This window comes from Poecilia reticulata, chromosome 12 (genome assembly GCF_904066995.2).
Source record: "Poecilia reticulata chromosome 12, P_reticulata-male-v2, whole genome shotgun sequence".
Taxonomy (NCBI): Eukaryota; Metazoa; Chordata; class Actinopteri; order Cyprinodontiformes; family Poeciliidae; genus Poecilia; species Poecilia reticulata.
This window is the reverse complement of record NC_088841.1, coordinates 31,970,105-31,991,075: the sequence shown is the minus strand read 5'-3', so window position 1 is coordinate 31,991,075 and position 20,971 is coordinate 31,970,105. Positions and strand designations below refer to the sequence as shown.

The 20,971-nt window shown below is 43.3% G+C and overlaps 1 pseudogene across 1 annotated transcript in view; it reads left to right on the top strand.

Annotated features, from left to right (window-relative positions):
- Positions 1-19,584, top strand: part of LOC145554074 (transcription factor 4-like) — a 99,233-nt pseudogene extending 79,649 nt beyond the window's left edge. The window contains exons 10-15 of the transcript XR_014090106.1: positions 2,303-2,512; positions 12,480-12,637; positions 14,764-14,923; positions 16,643-16,872; positions 17,298-17,451; positions 19,207-19,584. The product of XR_014090106.1 is annotated as a transcription factor 4-like (transcript). The remainder of the gene's footprint in view (positions 1-2,302; positions 2,513-12,479; positions 12,638-14,763; positions 14,924-16,642; positions 16,873-17,297; positions 17,452-19,206) is intronic.
- The last annotated feature ends 1,387 nt before the right edge of the window (positions 19,585-20,971 follow it).

Sequence of the window (20,971 nt, the reverse complement as noted above, 5' to 3'; positions counted from 1 at the left end):
GAGAACTCAGTGCATTGGTGTTTCATTTGTTCAATAATTGCATTTCAATATGGCATTTAAGTAAAATTACAAAGTCGTTTTATTAGCTTTTTTTTTTCCAAATACTGTTCATCATTCACCGCAGTCTTGACATTAAGTTGTTCTTTGAAGTGACGACTAAGTAGCTGAAATGTTTGTCAAGCATCCCTGTAAATCTTAAATGTCAGAGTAACTATGTTCAGAGTTTCTGAGTCAGCACTGTTTGTACAGGAAATATGAAACGGAAACTGTTTTTATGCAATATTTTATTGAATGTTCTTCTATGCTTGAAGTATTAGAAAATAAATGACATAAGACAAACTTAACTTTTCCATTCTTATAATGCAAGAAAATTTAGGTCCTACACAACTGTACCCACTAGGTTCCTTTTGAGAAAAAAGAACAATCAACTCACAAATGTAGAACATTTTAGTTCTTTAACATGTCTACCATAAATGATTCACTTTTCCAAAACACAAATTTTACCTTTGTGGTAATATGATCAGCACTTAGCTTTACATTTCATAAATGCTGAATTTTGAAACTGGACAACTTTCACAGAGTGAAGAACTGTTCACAAAACAGAACTGCAGCAATATAAATGTCACAACCAAAAGACAGTGATGTGCCTTTTGGGTTTATGCGTCTCTTAAGTCCATTTGTTCGTCAGTCGGTTGCACATTTGAATTTGGTACTGTGACGTTTGACTCTTCCTGAAGAGGAAGCCCGCTCTCCTCCCATTCAATTTCGGGAATCTACACCCTGGAAAACACAAAGAAGGGATCAAGAGAACTCAAAATGTACTTGATTGCAGATTCCTATGTTACAAATTAAATGAATGATAGTATACATGCTACACATTAAATTATCCAATTAAAATGTACCTCTATCAAGGCACTGTGGGGTTCAGGAATTGAATGGTGTCTAACTTAATCAGAATTTGCTTTTAATTACAACATTAATCACAAATTTTAGCATAGCTCAAACATTCTTTGTAACCAAAGATATATTTTGGAGATACAAAGTAGTGGGGATTAAAATGATTTTAATAATTTAACAGCTGTACTTGCAAGCATATATTTTCTTCAAAATGAGTTAAAATCAAATGAAAAAACAAAGGAGGTTGTTTGTAATGTTGCTAGGTAACAGAACGACGTTTTGTAACGCAAAGTAAAAGAATGTAAATTAATATATATCAACACTTGTCAGATAAGAGAAGCAGCCGTTTGGATGACGCTATAATGACCATAAATGTATTAATTTATTCATAAATGAAGTCACATGAACAACACAGTAGATGAACAGAATGGGGTTGTGGTTATAATTAATGTCTGAAGAGTTCACAGCCCCTCCTTGAAGCACACAAGGCAGCCATGTTAGCTTCTACATTAGCGGTAGCATCTCCTGGAAAATTACGACTTTTACTAAGACTGCCTGTCTCAGTCTCACCTAAGACACATACAAACAACCCAGAAAGTCGCTACCCATCAGTTATCTTTAAAGATTCTAGACTTGGCGCAAGTGATATTCCTTTTTTAAATAAAACAGGGGAAAATTGGGTGTAGGACAGCCAAGAGAAGGGGGTGGAGGTCTAGCAGGTAGCGAGAACTAATATGCCAGCATTACATGGCGTAAGATTAACAACGGCCCAAACCCGTGTTTTAAATCAAGCTTTAATGTCATGTATCAAAGTTCATGCGCAAAATAAAATGTACTACAGAAATATGAAAGCATAGACTCACCGTTGGGTTTGCGTTCGCCTCCATGTGTCGCTAGCCTCGGTGATGCTGGTATTTCTTCAATATGACGCTTAGGTCATGTGATTAGCTCAGTGTTGAAATCTGACAACGATTGCTAATGTCTGTGACCTGAAGTAACCTCGCCATTTTTGTACAGCGAATTTTTAGATGTTGAATTTGAGACAGCGAATTTGAGCAAGTTGAATTTGTAGGACACTGAAAATATTGCATTTGAATTTTTAAAAGTTGAATTTTTTTATATGTTGAATTTTTTTAACACTGAAAAAATATATATATTGAAAATTTGATCTCTGAAATAGGAATGTGAATTTTTTTTAACAAATGAAATTTGCATACATGTACAAATAATGACACTGAAATTTTTTTTAGGTCAAAAATATATTCTGAATTAATTTTTAAATTGAAAAAGTAAGAACAAATATACAACATTCAAATTTCAGATGCATTTTTTATTCAAATTCTGATGGCACATAATTACTTCCATATCGGTTGTTTCAAAATGGCAGCATCTCGTTGTGCTGCAGCAAAGTCGCATCGAGGACCGGCTGGAGCGCCTGGACGACGCCATCCACGTGCTGCGGAGCCACGCCGTGGGGCCGTCCACAGGCATGGCGGGCGCGCACGGCGACATGCACGGCCTCATCGGAGCGTCGCACACGCACAACGGCGCCATGGGCGCGCTGGGCAGCGGCTACGGGACGGGACTGCTGTCGGCCAATCGGCACTCGCTAATGGTAGGAGCTGTGATGATGTCATCAACCTGCTGACCGTCCGTCTGTCTGTTAGTCCGTCTTGTCTTCATTAATAGCTTTTTTTTTTTAAATCTGGGCTACAGAACGCCGTGCATTCTGGGAGTTTGAGTCAGCCTTCCTGGTTGCTGCAGCATCATCTGATGCTGCCAGGCTCTGCCTGCTTGATTCACTCCATTAACTGTGTTGTCACCGGAGTGAAACTCAAAGAGGGTGTACTTTCTTTTTCAGCACCAACTGTTTAAGTCTCTGACATGATCTGGGTGGAGAAAGAGTTTCGGCCCAAAGCTCCACATTTGGTGTGAAGCAAAATATTTGACCAATTAGCTTTTATCTGTGTGGAGGGAAAACCAAACGGCTGGTGAGACGTGAGTTGGCTCGCGGACCCTTAAATGGCCGCCGGTGCTGCCGTCGAGGCCGCACCGGCGGACGTAGCTGAGAGATGCTCAGGTGTTGTGAAAATGTTCTGAGGGCTTCGTGAAAGGAGGAAAACGTGACATCACTGCTGATGTTGCATATTTTGTGATGCGGCTTTGATCGGTTCGTCACAGGAAAGTCACTGGATTTGTTGCTTCTCTTGATTAAAAGTTTCTGGTTTGAAAAAGTTGCTCATCTTCCATCCGGACTAAACCTCATGTGTCCCCTCGGCGTATCTTAGCCCCGCCCATTTTTTGGAGGAATTGCTCACGTTTTGGGGGGCGGGGCTAAGCTTTTAGCTGCGCTTTAAAGGGCCGGTGTTATGCATCTCCCAGGCATGTAGAGCCATTTTATAGCATGATCTACGTCACCTTCAGTTGCTATAAATACATTTAAAAGTTTGACTAATTTAACATGCTTGAAATTGGGCCTCTGTCTCTTTAAGAAGCTCCTGCTCTTCCTGAAGCTCCGCCTCCAGGAAGTCATCCCAACATGGCTCCTCTGTTTGCTAAATGGCTGCCGGCTAGTCTGGAGGATCCGAGCGTTTGGACCGGCTCCCAGGTAAACGACGGTCCAGCGCAAACCTCCGAAAGTTCCGGAGCGGCCTAGACAAAGTCTTGACTTAGATTCGGCCAAAGCGTCGTGGCCTGGCCGTCGACAGACCTCCTCCTGCAACCGCCTGTCCGTGAAGTAGCGTGCTGTTCTCTCGCTGGCGGCGTAAACAGGAACTCTGGGAGGAAGACGGATGTTTGGAAGAGTGACGGCGTTCGGTTAACCCTCTCCTCTCCTCGCCCCGCAGCTTCCCCGCGTTTCCGTCTCCACGCACACGCTGCTCTCGTTTCGCCGCCGCATGTTTACTATGTGACATCTTTGCTTTTCACGCGCGCGCACACACACACACACACACACACACACACACACACACACACACACACACACACACACACACACACACACACACACAGCTGTCTGCAGTTTGGCAGCTCTGGGGCCGAGACGCTTGCAGGCTGAGATCATAACTCTGGGAAAGCAGGTGGTGAGCTGATGTGGGGCTGAGACGGTTCACAGCTACGAGTGCGTCGTAAACACAGAGGTTTAGATGCGTGCGTCCCAACAATCGGCCAGGTTCGAGGCTGGAGGGACAGAACGAGCCAACGTGTCAGGAGATATGAAGGAGACTTTCCTCAATCTGAAGGTTTTTCCTGCTTCACCCGAAACCCTCCTGCTGATCCTTAGTAACACAAAGTCCAGTCCGACTGACGTCGCTGTCGTCCTTTTCTGAATAAAAGTAAAGTCGGTCATGTGCCAACAGAGCCAGACTGGGAATAAATACTCATAAAACAGAATAACGTGCTCTTAAAGTTGCTTTTTAACGACGTGGGAAACCGTTTGTTGTTGTCTCCTATGCTTTTTGAGCTATGTTAACATTTTTAGCAAAATAAACGCATCTGACATAGTAATTTGGTAAATATGCTCGGATTAGCACAGCTTTCCACATAAACGTGATTTTTCATGGAGGTAAAAACTGGAATTAGGATGTTAGCTTAATGGTATGCTAAGGTAAAAACTTAATCAGCACTGGGAAAGGAGACGAAACCTGACTGCTATTTACTGATTGTTAGCATGCTAGCCGCAGGCTAGCTGCTGAGCTTTGCTTAAACCTTGCAAGTAAATGTGTCATGACTACAAAAAGCAATAAGGCTGTTACTGTTTTTAGAAAAGTTAATTTTATAGCAAACTACATGCTAATGTAGCATTCTGACATAAAACAAAAGAAAAATAGTTTATAATAAGGATGACTAATAGTTGATGTCCTAGCTTAGCTTCACAGTTTGCTAACTATGCTAAACAAAAATTTCATGATTGGGGGAAAAGCATATTTCTGAGAATACTTATTGCTTTTAGCATGCTAACTTAGCTAGCATTGTAACAAGAAAGGCGAAAAAATGGCTGAGAATAGCTGGTGTGCTATCTTAGAGCTACAGTATGCTAACTTAGAACTATAGTATGCTAACTTACATATATAGTATGCTAACTTAGAGCTATAGTATGCTAACTTAGAACTATAGAATTCTAACTTACAGCTATAGTATGCTAACTTAGAGCTATAGTATGCTAACTTAGAGCTATAGAATTCTAACTTACAGCTATAGTATGCTAACTTAGAGCTATAGTATGCTAACTTGGAGATATAGTATGCTAACTTAGAGCTATAGTATGCTAACTTGGAGCTATATTATGCTAACCTAGAGATATAGTATGCTAACTTAGAGCTATAGTATGCTAACTTGGAGCTATAGTATGCTAACTAGGAGCTATAGTATGCTAACTTGGAGGTATAGTATGCTAACTTGGACCTATAGTATGCTAACTTGGAGCTATAGTATGCTAACTTGGAGCTATATTATGCTAACCTAGAGATATAGTATGCTAACTTAGAGCTATAGTATGCTAACTTGGAGCTATAGTATGCTAACTTGGAGCTATAGTATGCTAACTATCATTGGCAATAAAAGGAAAAACTCTCCGTTTGTGTTGAGGGTTTAGAACCAAAAGATTCTTTTTCTAACTTCACATAATTGTATCTATGCTAAACCAATGAGTCGCAGTTCAGGGATCATCGTTTCCTGTCCAAGTGAAATAGTTGTTTTTAAAAACCGGTAGCTCTGCTGAAAATAGTTTCCCTTCCTGGGAAACAAGCAACAGCCCTGAAAGCGTTGCTCTCTGCAACAGAGGAATTGTTTTAAATTTGATTTTATAGCTCGCTAACTATGCTAGTAAAAGCTAGTCACCATCAGAGTACATTAAGACGACATTTACTGCCGTTTTTAGGAAGGTTAAAAGCTACACAGCAAACCTCAAGCAGTGATTTTCACCAAAGTGGCCCGGCTGGGGTTTATTCTCTCCTTTTAATGACTCAGAAATCTGCAGAATAAAGAGCCGTACAGGAACAACAACCTCGCGTGCGTCTTGAACAATCCAGGATGTCACGCGCCGCTGCAGCCCGGGCTGGTTTCTCTGCTCGCTGCGGCTTCTTTTAACTGAGTCCGGAAAGTCGTGTTTCTCTCGGCCGCCATGAAGTCCTGCTGCTTGTCTCACTGCACGGCTGACGAGTCTGGAGGGCGACTCTGAGGAAGATGGGAAAGGTTAAGCGACCGCAGCCCCCCTGCTGCTCCCTCAGTAAGTGAGTTTGACTCATAATCTGCCCGTAAAACGCGCTAATGCTTGGTAAAGCTGAGCTTTTAGTGAATGCATCCCTGTAACGCGGATATCACGGACGACTGTTCTGACTGGCGTCGGAAGGAGCTTTGATTTCTGCAGAGACTTTATCTGAATGACGATTTTTCCTTTTTTTAAATTAAGAGTTTTAACAGAAATCTGTGTGGTTCTCGGTGGTTTGAGAGCCTGTTTGCGTCCTATTCAAAGTACAATGCAGGCTAATGAATGTGGTAATAGTGTGATTTTAATTAAGTTCACCTTTAGTGTTGGAAGTTTATGAATATTTATGGAGGGAACAAAAGGTTCTGATCGTTGCAGCCTGTTGTTTATAAGGATGGTTGGATAAATAAACCTAAACGACGTGAAGTTGAAAAATATTAAACATTTTAAGTAAATGTGGAAAAATTCATCAAAACTGATGGAATTTGACGTATAAACTGTTAAAGTAGCTAAAATTTGGTTTAGTTTTATACAAAAATATATTTTTATTGTTCATTTCTGGCTGTTTTAATGTAAAATAACTGAATTATGATGCAGGTTTAACACCAGAAAGTTAAAACAAAGTTTAGTTTTTTTTGTTTTTTTTACAGAATTTGTGAAAAAAAAAAAATCTAAAATCTCAATCTGTGAATTTCCAAGGTTGTAAAAAGTGGAGAGAAAGATGGTTTCATAGTTCATGGTGGGATCAAAATCAACCACCTTTTGTTATTTTGTGGAAAAGCAACAGAAAAATGTCTGAAAATAATGAAAAATTGGCCTTAAAAAGAGAAACCAGACACCTGAAACCTTCATGTGGAACGAAAACCTCGCATGTTTCCACTCGAGTTTTTCCCTTCGCCCTCCTTTAAACTGTTTGTCGTTTCTGGTTCTGAGTGACGAGCAGCAGAGCCGCCGCACGTCCTGCTGCTGCTCTGCTCGTTCTGGGCTCTGTGCAGCAGGAACGCATGCATGATTGCATGCGTTCATGAGCGTCACGCCGCTGGGAAAGTGCTGCAGCGTTATTCCCCCTGCGGACGTCCAGCCGGCCTCACGGTCTGCAGTGTTGTAACAGGTGCTTCTGTCGGTCAGAGGCCGAGTTCTGCAGGAGGCGCTGCGCTGGGCTATAGTATGCTAACTTAGAGCTATAGTATGCTAACTTAGAACTATAGTATGCTAACTTAGAACTATAGTATGCTAACTTAGAACTATAGTATGCTAACTTAGAGCTGTAGTATGCTAACTTGGAGATATAGTATGCTAACTTGGAGATATAGTATGCTATAGTTCTAAGCGGCGCTGGGCGGCGCCGGCGGCCATGTTTGGGCTGTTTCTGTGTTTCTCTGCGTTAAGAACCGACTGGTTCTTTTGGACTTTGGAGGATTTTCTGTCACTTTTATATGTTTCAGATGAAACTAGTTTTAATACCAAATAAGTAACTTTGAGTCTCCAAACCGAACGTGTGAGAAAATAAATGCCCATAAAAATGGTTTTATTTCAGCTAAACTTTGACTAGACCACTTCAAAGCTCTCATTTAGTTGATTTTGAGCCGTTCAGATGGAAGCAGTTTCTACTCTATTCCTCGAGTTTAATAGATGATACTTGAACGTGATTGGTCCAGAGTTCTGATCAGAACCGCAGCCCAGTGCATTCTGAGCCTGGCGGGCCACCAGGCTCAGAATCTTTCAATTACACATAAATTATCAAGTGATATTTTCAGATTTCCTGTCAACTTTAAACAGTTTTTAAGTCAGAAACTGGATGGATGACTAAACCAGCAGGTTCTCTGTAGCAGTCAGTGTCGCAACGAATCTCGGGAAGCCTCTGACTGAAGACCTGAGCAGGTTGATGATATCTGTGTGCAGAGACGACATTCCTCAGCGTCAGGCTCTGGATGAAACCAGGCAGTCACTGCTTATCCACCTCCTTTGCTTTCGCCGCTTCTTTACGGCGATTTGGACGTTTTCAGTGAATCTGACAGCATGAAGGACACAGAGCAGCTTCTAAACCCGACGAACGTGAGCTTCAGTTTTCAAGAGCAGCTCAGTTTTCCAGAACGCTGCCGGCTCTCAGCTCCGGAGCGCGAAACCTAAACCGTCTTTGTTTGTCTCAGACTTTACTTCCACTTTCTTTCCCTCCGCTTCTCCCGCTTCCATCTGAGATAATTGGAAACGACAATCGGAAATTGCAGATATTCGGCTAATATGAGGTGAAATATTACAATTTACAGAGTTGGAGAAACATTCCTCCTGTCGGCGGCGCGGCGGCTGCTGGACTTGTCCGTTACCGTTTGCGGCCGCGTGATGAATCTGTGTGTGTGTGTGTGTGTGTCGTCTCCTCTTCCTCGCCTGCCTTCCTCCCGCCGTTTCTCTCTCTGCGACGGTCGCAGCGATCAGCAGGATTACACATGACAGCCACTCAGCACCTCCTCTGCTCCCGTCTCCTTCTGCGAATCTTTATTATCCCGACCGGCTTTATTGGAATTTCACCAAATAGGATGAAAGAAATAAAGAGATGATGATGAGGAGGAGGAGGAGGAGGAGGAGGAGGAGGAGGAGGAGGAGGAGGAGGAGGAGGAGGAGGATGAGGAGGAGGAGGAGGAGGAGCTGAAACCTCTTGGTTCTGCAGATACATTTGGTTCCTGTTCATCTCGTGTTTGGACCAAATACCCAGCAGGAAGTAAAACTTCATTTATTTATTTGTTCTCATGTCTTTTAGGTTTTTTTGTAAATCACACACAGAAAGTTAATAATAATAATAATAATAATAATAATAATAATAATAATAATAATAATAATAATAATTCATGGGGACAATTAATGTTCAGCAAGTTTTACTTTTTTTGCTGTTTTAAATTAATTAACTCACTTTGGTGATGCTTTCAGAGAACCTGGGATTTTCCTAAATGTGTGTTGGTCCTACAGCCGTTAACTGAAGTTTCCAGACTTTTCAGGTCATTGAACGCACCACCATATTAACTGGTTTCACACAAACACGTGTTTTCTGGTGTGTTTTCAGTTTTTTATTCACGTATTTAGCAACAATTTGAGGTGCTTCCAGTTTGATCAGGTGGGGAGCCGGCGTGGCCTTCTCTGATCGGTTTATTTCTGATTTATTTATATTTTCCTCCTCCTCCTCCTCCTGGTCCTCCTTCTCCTCCTCGTTGGGCTAAATGAGGGACGGCTTCTTAAAATATAAAAGCCCTCCATTAAAAATGTACGCCAGCCTGTCTGCCTGCCTGCCTCCCTGCTGCCATTTTGCATTTGGGAATCCAGGCGGCGACGAAAGGCAGAGCACGAGACGGAGCTGCAAGTAATAAACAAAGGAGCGAGAAGAAGGAGGTCGGGGAAGGAGCGGCGGCGACATTTTGTGATATTTGCAGTGCGGCGAGCTGGGAGTTTGGCATGTGGTGGGCAGCAGCGCTGCACTGTCAGCCAGCTGGATTAACCACTAGACTGGGATTTGATTCCCAAAATCACTTTATTTACTCCGCAGCACATCAGCGGCGTGTCTGCCGCTCCGAACAGGACCGGATCACCTGGACCGGGTTTATGTGTTAAAAGAATTTCAGTTCAAATCATTTGAACCGGGAGGTTTGGAAGCCATTCGGTTTAATAAAGCACAAATAGGATTCATCAAGTCTGGACTAAAAGTGTATAAAAGAAAATTTCCCCACCTGATAGTAGAGACTTGGTAGCATCACCTGCTCATCCTCCAGCTGCTGTTCACCTCCTGGCCTGTGGGGGCGCTGCACCGAGAACCACTGAAGGAAACGACACCAAACCCAATGAAGACGCTGATTTTCATAACTGTAAACTCAAGTGAAGTGTCATCAGATTTTAGCGATTTGAGGATTTCTTGAGCCGCTTCTCCTGCTAGCGCTAGGCTAGCTAGCAATTGTTTTGGTCGTATTTACCCAGAATGCCCTGTGCCGCGGTCCACGTCCTGTTTTTGGAGCTGTCTCTGGTCCGTTCACATACGGACTCTAACTGAACCCAGACCGAGCTTTGGAGGACCAGAGTTCCGTTTTATGGTACGAACCGGAGTTTCCAGGCAAACGGACTGGAGTTGGATTGGACCGGATTGAACCGGATTGGACCGCACTCGATAGCGCTGAAATAAAACCGTTTTTGGCACCGCCAGCTAACAGGTTTATGGTGTTTCCTGTAATCGCATTCTGCTCTACGGCTGAAGGTCCTGACAGATAAAGTCCAACTATCACCCGAAACCCAAGCAGAGTTCGGTTCTGCAGCGGTTTCTGGAGCGGCCTAATCAAAGTTTGGACTTGAGTCTAGCGCTGGCCTCTAAATCTGTTTTATTGATTAAGAATTTTTTTGGTTTTTGATGAATTAGTTTTTGGGAAAATCTGGATTTTCTTGAGTGACGTCATCACACCAACGGCGGCCATCTTGGGTTACAGCTTCATTTAATTGGACTTAAAAATATAAGGCTTAGGCTACATGATTTTACAAGAATACATATTAATATTACAGAAGTCTAACATGGAAAATTTCGAAACGGTAATTTGATTTTTAGGAGGGAAAATAAGGAAAGAAAAATAATCATAATTTATTAATGGATCTGATGTGGTATGAAAAAAATTCCTGATTTTTATCACCTCATCTATTTAAATCTGATTGAAAAATCACCTCATCTTTTAAAAACAGCTTTTTGTAGATTTTCTTTCTCTGATATTAAAATTTGTTTCATTTAAAAAATAACAAAGAAAAAGCAGAAAAACGTCGGTTGGGATCCAGTGACCGTTTCCTGCCGATGCGTCCCAAATTAAAAACAAAGCTGAGGGGGGGGACGGGGGTGAGAGTGAGCGGGCGTTTTGAGGCGCGTGGCGCCCGCAGACGTTGGCACCCCAATCAGCCGTACGCAGAACGAGTCGGGACCCATCCGGTGCCAACGCTGCCAGTCCCTGGGAATTACAAATCCCACAATTAAACATATGGGCATTAAGATAATTGTCAGTTGTGCTGTGTGTGTGTGTGTGTGTGTGTGTGTGTGTGTGTGTGTGTGTGTGTGTGTGTGTGTGTGTGTGTGTGTGTGTGTGTGTGTGTGTGTGTGTGGCAGACAGATGGACAGGATTCAGCAAACTACTCTCACACACCCCCTGGGGAAAAACCAGGGAAAAACAAAAAGAAACCCCAGACTTCCACAACAAAAAGAAATTTAAATTCCTGACGTGTAAATTTGAATCTGAAATCGACGTAAAAACTTGATTTTCGACGGGAGATGACGGAGCGCGGAGGCTCAGAAAGTCCTGAAGAAGAAGTTCTGCTGTTAGAAAGGCGGACGCTGCCCTCTGCTGGGCGCAGGCGGAACTGCAACATCCGCAGAAGACCGGAAAAAGCTGCAAACTAAGGGATAAAAATCACATTTGAGCTCTTAATTTTAGGACTAAATGCTTTATTTAGAAAAATAGAGTTTATATGGAGGATAATTTATTATAAAGCAGCTGTGTGTGTATTGATCAGTCAAAGAAATCCTCCCTAAATAATTGTTTTCTTCCTCTACTGTCATTTAAAAGCACCACATTTCTTCAGAATAATGACAAAATTACTTAAATATTTTAATCTGAATTTTCCCAGATTAATTAAAGCATCAGTTATTTAGGTTCAACTAAACACAAGCGACTCTTATTTCCTATTTCTTTACTCCAAAGATCATTTTCTTCATGTGTTAAATAATTTAATCTGAACGTTACAGTCCAGATTAATGCAAATAATCTCTGTTCTCCAGATTAATAAAGTCTAAATTAATCTGCGTCTTGATGGTTCAAATCAAGTAAAAAAAATACATAAATTATTTTAATTACAATAAATTCAGTCCAGTTTATTTCCATTTATTAAAATAAATTCAACCATAATCCAGGTGTTTTTAAATTTTAATCCAGATTAATGAAAACAACTCGATTCAGTTCCATTTATTCATAATCCGAATAAATCCAGTATAATCCAACATTATACTGATAATTGTCACATGTTTTAGATCATTTATAGTCGGTTAATTCCGGTTTAACATCAACACATTTATCCAATATACACAAATATAATTTTTATATATAATCGTCATTTACGTGAAATTATTCCAGTAAAATCTAAACCAACAGATTCGACGTAAAGTTACAAATATTTACCTCAAGTAAATAAACACCAATTCAGTCAAAGTCACTTATAATCCAACTGAGAGTCCAAATAATCCAGTAAATGTAACATAAATAGAGATAAACATTAATATAAAACAACCTGTTGTATTTATTCTGCAGTGCTCAGGTTCGCCACAGCGCCCTCTGCTGGCAGGAAGTGACGCGTCTCCTCTGTTTGCCTGCAGGTGGGCTCCCACAGAGAAGATGGCGGCAGCGTGGGCAGTTTACGCGGCGGCGGCGGCGGCGCGGCGGCGGCCACTCCATGGGGGTCAGGTGTCGGTTCCTCAGCTGCCGGTCCAGTCGGCGACCTCACCGGACCTCAGCCAGTCCGACCCGTACCGCGGTAAGGCCTCAAAGCCTGCTCAGCTTTTATTTGAAACTACAGCGGTGTTTTTCATCACTTTTTTTTTTTAATTTCATACTTTAATAAAATTGTAGTAAACATTTTAAAGTTAGAATTTTATTTAGAAAATCTCAACTGAATGTTTTTCTAGCTCAGCTAATCAGTTAGCATTAGCTCTGCTAACGCTAAAGCATTCCTCCAACGCAGCTTTTTTTTTTTTTTAGAAGAAGCTAATGCTAAAGTGCTAGCTTCAATTCAAACGGAAGCCACGTGTAGCATTAGCAGCTAGCAGCACTTGATAAATTATAAATATCGGCCTTCATTTCTGTCGGGCACAAATAAAAATTAGCCTGGAAACGTTTTTGTGAATAAATTCGAGGAGCACTTCACTGGCTGAGCGTTTAAAAAGCTAACGAGGAGGATGAGGAGGAGGAGGAGGAGGCCGCAGAGTGAATATTGAGCAGCAGCGACCGCAGCCAACTGGGTAATGAGGTGAGAGGAGAAGAAACGCGGGGCTCCGGCAGAGGAGCCAGGAGCCCCGCGTTTCCTCTGCGTCCCTTCATAATGCTGTGAAACAGCCGAGGCAGCGGGGAGTGGAGGGGAGGCCTCACCTCCACTTCATCACCTGTTCATGCTAAAGAGCCGGATGGTCACCAGACACCGACCCGTTGATGGTGGATGGTTACTGGAAACGATGCAGATAGGATGGCTGGCAGCAGATAGACATGACCAGACATTATCATTATTGTATATATTATTATGAGTCTGTTCTGCCTCAGACGATGGGTTAAATCAGGGGTTAAAAACGTAGGGGTCGAGGTCCCCAAGGGGGTCATGAGACGCCAAGGTGGCGGTCACAAAGTAACTTTTAGAATCATAGTGATGGTTGGATGGATGGATGGATGGATGGATGTTGGTTGGTTGGTTGGTTGGTTGGTTGGTTGGTTGGTTGGTTGGTTGGATGGATGGATGGTTGGTTGGTTGGTTGGTTGGATGGATGGTTGGTTGGTTGGTTGGATGGATGGATGGTTGGTTGGTTGGATGGATGGATGGATGGTTGGTTGGTTGGTTGGTTGGATGGATGATGGTTGGTTGGTTGGTTGGATGGATGGATGGTTGGTTGGTTGGATGGATGATGGTTGGTTGGTTGGTTGGATGGATGATGGTTGGTTGGTTGGTTGGTTGGTTGGTTGGTTGGTTGGATGGAGGTTGGTTGGTTGGTTGGATGGATGGATGGATGGATGGTTGGTTGGTTGGATGGATGGTTGGTTGGTTGGTTGGTTGGTTGGATGGTTGGATGGATGGTTGGTTGGTTGGATGGTTGGATGGATGGTTGGTTGGTTGGTTGGTTGGTTGGATGGATGGTTGGTTGGTTGGTTGGTTGGATGGATGGATGGTTGGTTGGTTGGTTGGATGGATGGATGGTTGGTTGGTTGGTTGGTTGGTTGGTTGGTTGGTTGGTTGGTTGGATGGATGGTTGGTTGGTTGGTTGGTTGGTTGGTTGGTTGGTTGGTTGGTTGGATGGTTGGATGGTTGGTTGGATGGATGGATGGTTGGTTGGTTGGTTGGTTGGTTGGTTGGTTGGATGGTTGGATGGATGGTTGGTTGGTTGGTTGGATGGTTGGATGGATGGTTGGTTGGTTGGATGGATGGTTGGTTGGTTGGTTGGTTGGTTGGTTGGATGGATGGTTGGTTGGTTGGTTGGTTGGTTGGTTGGTTGGTTGGTTGGTTGGATGGATGGTTGGTTGGTTGGTTGGTTGGTTGGTTGGTTGGTTGGTTGGTTGGTTGGTTGGTTGGTTGGATGGATGGTTGGTTGGTTGGTTGGTTGGTTGGTTGGTTGGTTGGTTGGTTGGTTGGTTGGTGGATGGATGGATGGATGGATGGATGGATGGATGGATGGATGGATGGATGGTTGGTTGGTTGGTTGGATGGAGGTTGGATGGATGGTTGGTTGGTTGGTTGGAGGTTGGATGGATGGATGGATGGATGTTGGATGGTGCCGTCAGTGAATCTTTAATCTTTCGGCTGAAGCTCTGAAGATGTGATCAGTTTCTCGCCTCTCTGCTGTGTTTGACCTTTGAGTCCAGTCTGTTGTTTGACCCTTGACCCCTGCGGTCCCCCTGCAGCCCTGTCCGGCGGCCTCCAGGGCCAGAGCACGTCCTCTGTGAGCTCGGAGATCAAGTCTGAGGACGAGGGAGACGAGAACCTGCTGCAGGACAGCAAGCCGCTGGACAAGAAGGACGACCTGGACAAGGAGCTCAAGGGCATAGAGAGGTCAAGATCTAGGTAACGCCGCCCACCGCCCAGACGTTCGCTTCCATCAAACCCCTCAGCTGGCCTGGGACGCACGTCTTCCCATCGCACCCCCACGCCGGCGGCCCGCCGCCTGCGGGTGCGATGGGAACCAGCCTCTGAACTTTGATGAAGTGATCAAGTGTGATGAGAATCAGCTGAAAACCGCAGAGACTTCCTGCCTCCACCAGACGTCTGCCTCTCAGTGCTGCCTCCACTGGCAGCTTGTAGAACTGCAGGATGCAACTTTTATTAAAAATAAGTTTTTACATATTTGTTAAAACTGTCGCTGCGTTTGAGACAAACAATCTGAGAAACGATCGATGTCCTCCTCACTGTGCCGACTGGAAACAACCAATCAGAGCCAGGAGGCGGGTCTTATCGCTGTCAATCACCCTCCGTATGTGGAAAAACCCAACATACATAACCCTAAAAAAGCAGGTGCTGATTAAAATGGATCCATTTTATTTTCCTTTTCTCTGGTTTTGATTAATCACATCAGATATTTTAGAAGAGAAAAAATAACAAAAATAAAAAGTTTACCAGAAGAAATAAGTAAATTAATTAACTAAACAACACTGACTGGTGAATTAATAAATAGTAATAAAATAAATCAGCCACCATGTGACCTGCTATGCTAGCTGCTACGATGCTGCTAGCATAGCATGTTGTGAATGCTAAGGCTAGTTAGCTTAGCCACCGATGACGGCAGATAGACAGTTTACCTGCAACACTAAGTTGCTTCTCCGCCATTAGGATATTTAGCAGAGCATTAGCGATCATGATTGACAGCGCTAAGCCCCGCCCCCTGGCTCTGATTGGCTGTTTTCGGAGCCCTTTAGAGAGAAGGTGAAGATTGATTTGTCCTCAGATTATCTGTCTCGTATTAAAGTGTCAGTTTTTACAGATTTGTAAACGATATTTCCTAAAAGTTGCTGCAGCTTTAAGGACAGGAGGCGAGTCTGAGTGGACGTGCAGCTGCTGGTTAACTTGGTGTCTCTCCACGGTCTTGAGCCTGGATTCAGCTGCTCCTCACACAGCAGAGTAGAGCCCTCCGTTAACATTCCCAACGAAGCGCCGCCCCGCTGCGCCCTGGGCGGGAAGCCGGCAGCACGGCGGCCTTCACTCCTCCAGAGATGAACGAGTTTCACCGTTTGTCTGGTTCCTTTGTCGACCCGGAGGCGACCAGATCTGAAACATTTGGATCCTGAACCCTGAGTTTATACCCGATGGTGGCGGCCATGTTTAATGTGATGATGATGATGATGATGATGGTTTCTGCTTTGATTCAGTTTGGGGAAAAAAAAATCATAAAATGTCTTAAATTCATTTTTTTTTAAAAGTTGGCCTTAAACTTTGTGGACTTTTTAAATGTATTTATTCTATGTAGGTTTTGAGTCACTGCATTTGGTGACTCATGGTGGCTAACGCTAACGAGATGCTAATCCTTGCTAGCTAGCTAACTAGCTGCTCTACGCCGTCTGAGCAGAACAAACTGATGCCAAGAGCCACAAGAAAACCAACGAATTGAGTTTGTATCACGTCTCTGCCACGATATTGGTCTTAAATTTGATCCATAATGGTCTTAAAAAGTCTTAAATCTGAGTCGGTGAAACCTGCGAAGCCGTGTAAATTGAAACTGACCCTCTTTTATCCTGAAATCTCCTCTTCCTCCCCCAACCACCCATCGCTGCTCCTCCTTCGTCCCTCCAGCAACAACGACGACGAGGATCTGAGCCCGGAGCAGAAGATGGAGCGGGAGCGTGAGCGCAGGATGGCCAACAACGCCCGGGAGCGGCTGCGCGTGCGCGACATCAACGAGGCGTTCAAGGAGCTGGGCAGGATGGTGCAGCTGCACCTGAAGAGCGACAAGCCGCAGACCAAGCTGCTGATCCTGCACCAGGCCGTCGCCGTCATCCTCAGCCTGGAGCAGCAAGTCAGAGGTCAGAGACAAACCGACGCATGGGAGGCCTGGGGTCTGCACCGACGGGCACCGTCCAGCAGGGGGCAGCAGCAACACCTGTTGCTTTAGGTTTCTGTTTGCACAGGATAGTTCATCTTTGATCAGGGTGATAAAAAAAATTGATTTGGGGGTTTTTTTCTTCATAATTTTGACTAATTTTCTGATGTCAAAAGTCAGAATTCAGAGGAAAAGAGTAGAAATTCTGAAAATAAAAGTAAAAACTCTGAGAAAAATAAAAGAATACTGAGATTTAAATCAGGATTCAGAAAAAAGTCAGGATTTTTAGGCTCAAGTGAAATTCTGAGCCAGAATTCTTTTTGTTTAGTGGCACTAACCCTCTCCCGTATGAGAGGAAGTGATGAAAAGCACCAGAAGACGAATGGTTGTTGTTGTTGTTGTGTCCAGAGAGGAACCTGAACCCCAAGGCGGCCTGCCTGAAGCGCCGCGAAGAGGAGAAGGTCACCGTCGCCTCCGATGGGACGCCCCTCTCGCTGGCCGCCGCCCACCACGTCGCCGCCGCCGCCGCCATGGGCGATGGACCAAACCCCATGGGACAAATGTAAACCGCAGCAAACTCTCCTCCCCCTGAATGGTCAGAAGATTTCACTTCTGCACTAACCTGCTGTCGTCGTATCTTTAACTAGGCCATCAGCTTCCTCAGTCTCAGGCCCAAAAAACTATTATTATTGATTATTCAGCTTCACGTTTTCAGGATTCAGCAGAAAATCAAAACGACGAACCAGAAAAGTTAACATTTCATGCAAACGCTGAAGTTGGAAGAAAATCGTTTGTACTTTAAAAGTTATTAGTAATATCATAAACAGGAGGACAGAGATGATTCAAAAAGGACATTTTTAGCTGAAAATTGTCAAAAACTGTTGAGGCAAATTTAGAAACTCTAGAAAGAAAAACGTTAAAAACTGAAGAAACGACAGAAAATATACACATTTTTAAAAATAAAATAGAAATATTAGAAACATCTGAATGAAAAATGAGCTTTAGCTGCTGAAAAACTAGTTTTAATATTTTGGTTTTACGTTTGCCATGAAACCAAAAATATAAAAAAATATCTGCATACTGTAAATGATTGAACAGGAATAAAACTTCCTGGTTTCTTGATTTTAAAGTTTAATTTCATAATAATCATTTAGTAAAAACGTCTCTGATTGGCTGAACTTTGAAAACAGATTTTAACTTTTTGTTGTTTTTTCTCTCCTAGATGAACCGAGGACCTGCTGACATTAACTCTTTGCTTTTCTTAATGTAGAAACGACGCCGGGTTCTTCTTCTGTGGTTTTTTTTTTGTCTTCTCTAACTCCCAGCCGGTCCTGGCAGCCGGCGATCTCATCGGCAGGAGATTAAAGATGCAACATTTTAATGAAACAAAGCAGAAAATAACAGTTTATGATGAGTATGAGAAACAGTTTTCACTGCCTAGAACGGCGGTTCCCAAAGTGTGGGTCGGGAACCGCAGAGGGGACAGGAGACGCCAGATAAAGGGTCGCAAAATGATGCTAAGAATCACAATGTTGTGGTCCTTTACTGTATGGAAGGCCAAACGAGGCAAAATTAAGTAAATAAATGTACCATTAAAATGTAATACACGTTTTAAATTATAAAATTAAGTAAATGTATCATTTATCGTGATAAATGTCGGTATAAGACTTTAGATTTATCATAATTACGACAAACTAAAATCAATGACATTTAAAATCCCCAGAACTGTCCGTGTGGTCGGGATTATTGTTTCTGAAATATTTCTGTTTGATTATCCGTACGGTTTAGGGATGTGATAAACAGAAATCTATAGATTATCGGTAAATATCGGTTATCGGCCATAACAGTGATTAATATTGGATATTAATATCGGCCTAATTTTTTTATCGGTGTATCCTTAGCATAGTTTTCTAAAAAAATAAATAGTTCATATTGTCACTTTCATCATTATAATAGTGCTAAAAGATATTGTGATAAATCTTTTAGTCCATATGGCGCACCATTACTGCCAAAACATTTGCTGTACCGTTATAAATTTTATGTCTTTTGGGTAAAAAGTCGCTGGTTGTTTGTGGCACGAATTATTACGCTTTTAAAAAAAAAAGCAAAAAATAAAACTAAAAAAGAAAAATGCTTTTTGTTTTGAAAAGTTATGGAAGTCTGAGGAAAGTCTGAAATGTGGACCTTTCAGATTCCTGCAAATGGCCGCATGTGGCCCCCGCGCCTCACTTTGGACACCCCTGGCGTACCGCCTCGGTTTGTTCCTGTGTTTTGGGTCAAGTCGCCTCTTCTGACCCGGTTTCCGTTTCCTCCGCAGGTCCAAGGTGCCAGAGTTCATCAGGATGATGAGCGACCACTTCCTCTGACGGCGTTCTCCACCGACCAATCACGCGCGCCGCCTCTCGCTCCAGCCCGACCACGTAGTTCCTCCGGGTCAGATCCGCCTTCGTCTCCTCTGTGATCTGTCGTCTCCTCTTCGCCGCCATCTTCTTCTTCTTCTCCTTCTTCTTCTCCTTCTTCTTCTTCTCCAGTCGACAAAATCGGACTTCAGAGTCGCATTCGTCGCTTTCCGGACGTTTCGAAACGGCAACAGACAAATTCCCTTGGATCCGCCCCAGGAACTCTTGTGCTACGTGTTTTATCAGCATTCCCAGGACAAAAAGGCTCTATATAAATATATATAGTAAATATATATTATATATATATATATATATGTGTGTGTGTGTGTAAGAAGCAGAAAAAGTTTAAAACTCGAGGCGGGCAGCGAGGAAGGTTGGGGGTTCAGGAGGGAGCAAACATATCACAAAGTGTTTAAAGAGATTCTTGTTTTTTAACGCAACATTTGCGCAGCGGTTGATCGCAGCCTCGACACGGCAGTCTAGCGCCGCACTGTGGATGACGCTGTGCCTCACCTCCTCTCGGATAGACGCACACGGAGAGGATTCCGAAGAGGGGAAAAACTCCCTCAAACAGCTTGGGAATAAGACAAACCGGCACCCCGCAGGAGCGCTTAGGCGCTTCTGTCCAAACCTGCACAAGCTCGTCACGTTTCTGTAGAGGCGAAAAGTACAAAAACGGTTGGGAGTTGGCGACCAAACGGCCCGGGTAGAGCGAAGAGTCGCTGAGCAGACCAAACGGCGCTGACGCTAACGCTAGCTTAGCACGACAAATCATGGAGAGATGAAGGGAAACTTGGGACTGGACAGCAGAGCAAATCACATTCCTTGAGCCGCGCTACTTGAATCAAGAGCTCCAAGATGGAAACGCGAAGCGAGGGTCAGAGAGGAGGCCAGGGAACAATCACCATGGCGACGGGGTTCCGCTGCCGCCCAATCCTGCCCACGCTCCAACACCGGTGAAAGGGGGCTTCAAGATGGCCGCCGCAGGGCGGTAAAGTTCAGAGCTCATCCTGATTTTCACCAGCAGCAAGAGGTCAGAACAGGAAGTGGAAATACTTACAGACGAGTTGCTTCCATTAAACAAGAAGCTAAATTAAGTTCAAACATGAACGAGTCACTAAAAATCATGGATGACGTAAGAAATGTTCCTGGGCGATAAATCGTCCCGGAAGTTATTGCGATAAACGATATTGTTGTTGTTTTTGATTTTCAATCATTTTAACTGATCGATCATTTATGATTTAAAATTACGTCATCAGAGGAACTGAACCAAGAGACTGTCTTCAGTCAGAGGCTTCTTCAGATGCGCTGCAGCACAGACTGCTACAGGCTGTCCCTGCCAGCAGCTTCAGGAGCTACAGTAACTCTTTGAACTGAGCCAAAATATAACATTAAGTAGAAATTTTAGCATTTTAGGGACCAAAATGAAAATAATTCATACAAATAACAAAAGGAAAAAAATTTTCCAAACCAAGTTTGTTTAAATAAAACCTTAACAGAACCTGCAGGTGTGTGTGTGTGTGTGTGTGTCTGGTTTCAGTAAAATCCAGAAGTAGAGATAATCCTGAAAGCACATTTTGTTTTTTCAAAATAAGTTACCGCAGTAAATGTCTCCAGTTTCTAATCGATCCGATCAAAACTGACATGAAACCGTCTCCCCAGTCTGGAAGCCTCCTTTCACCC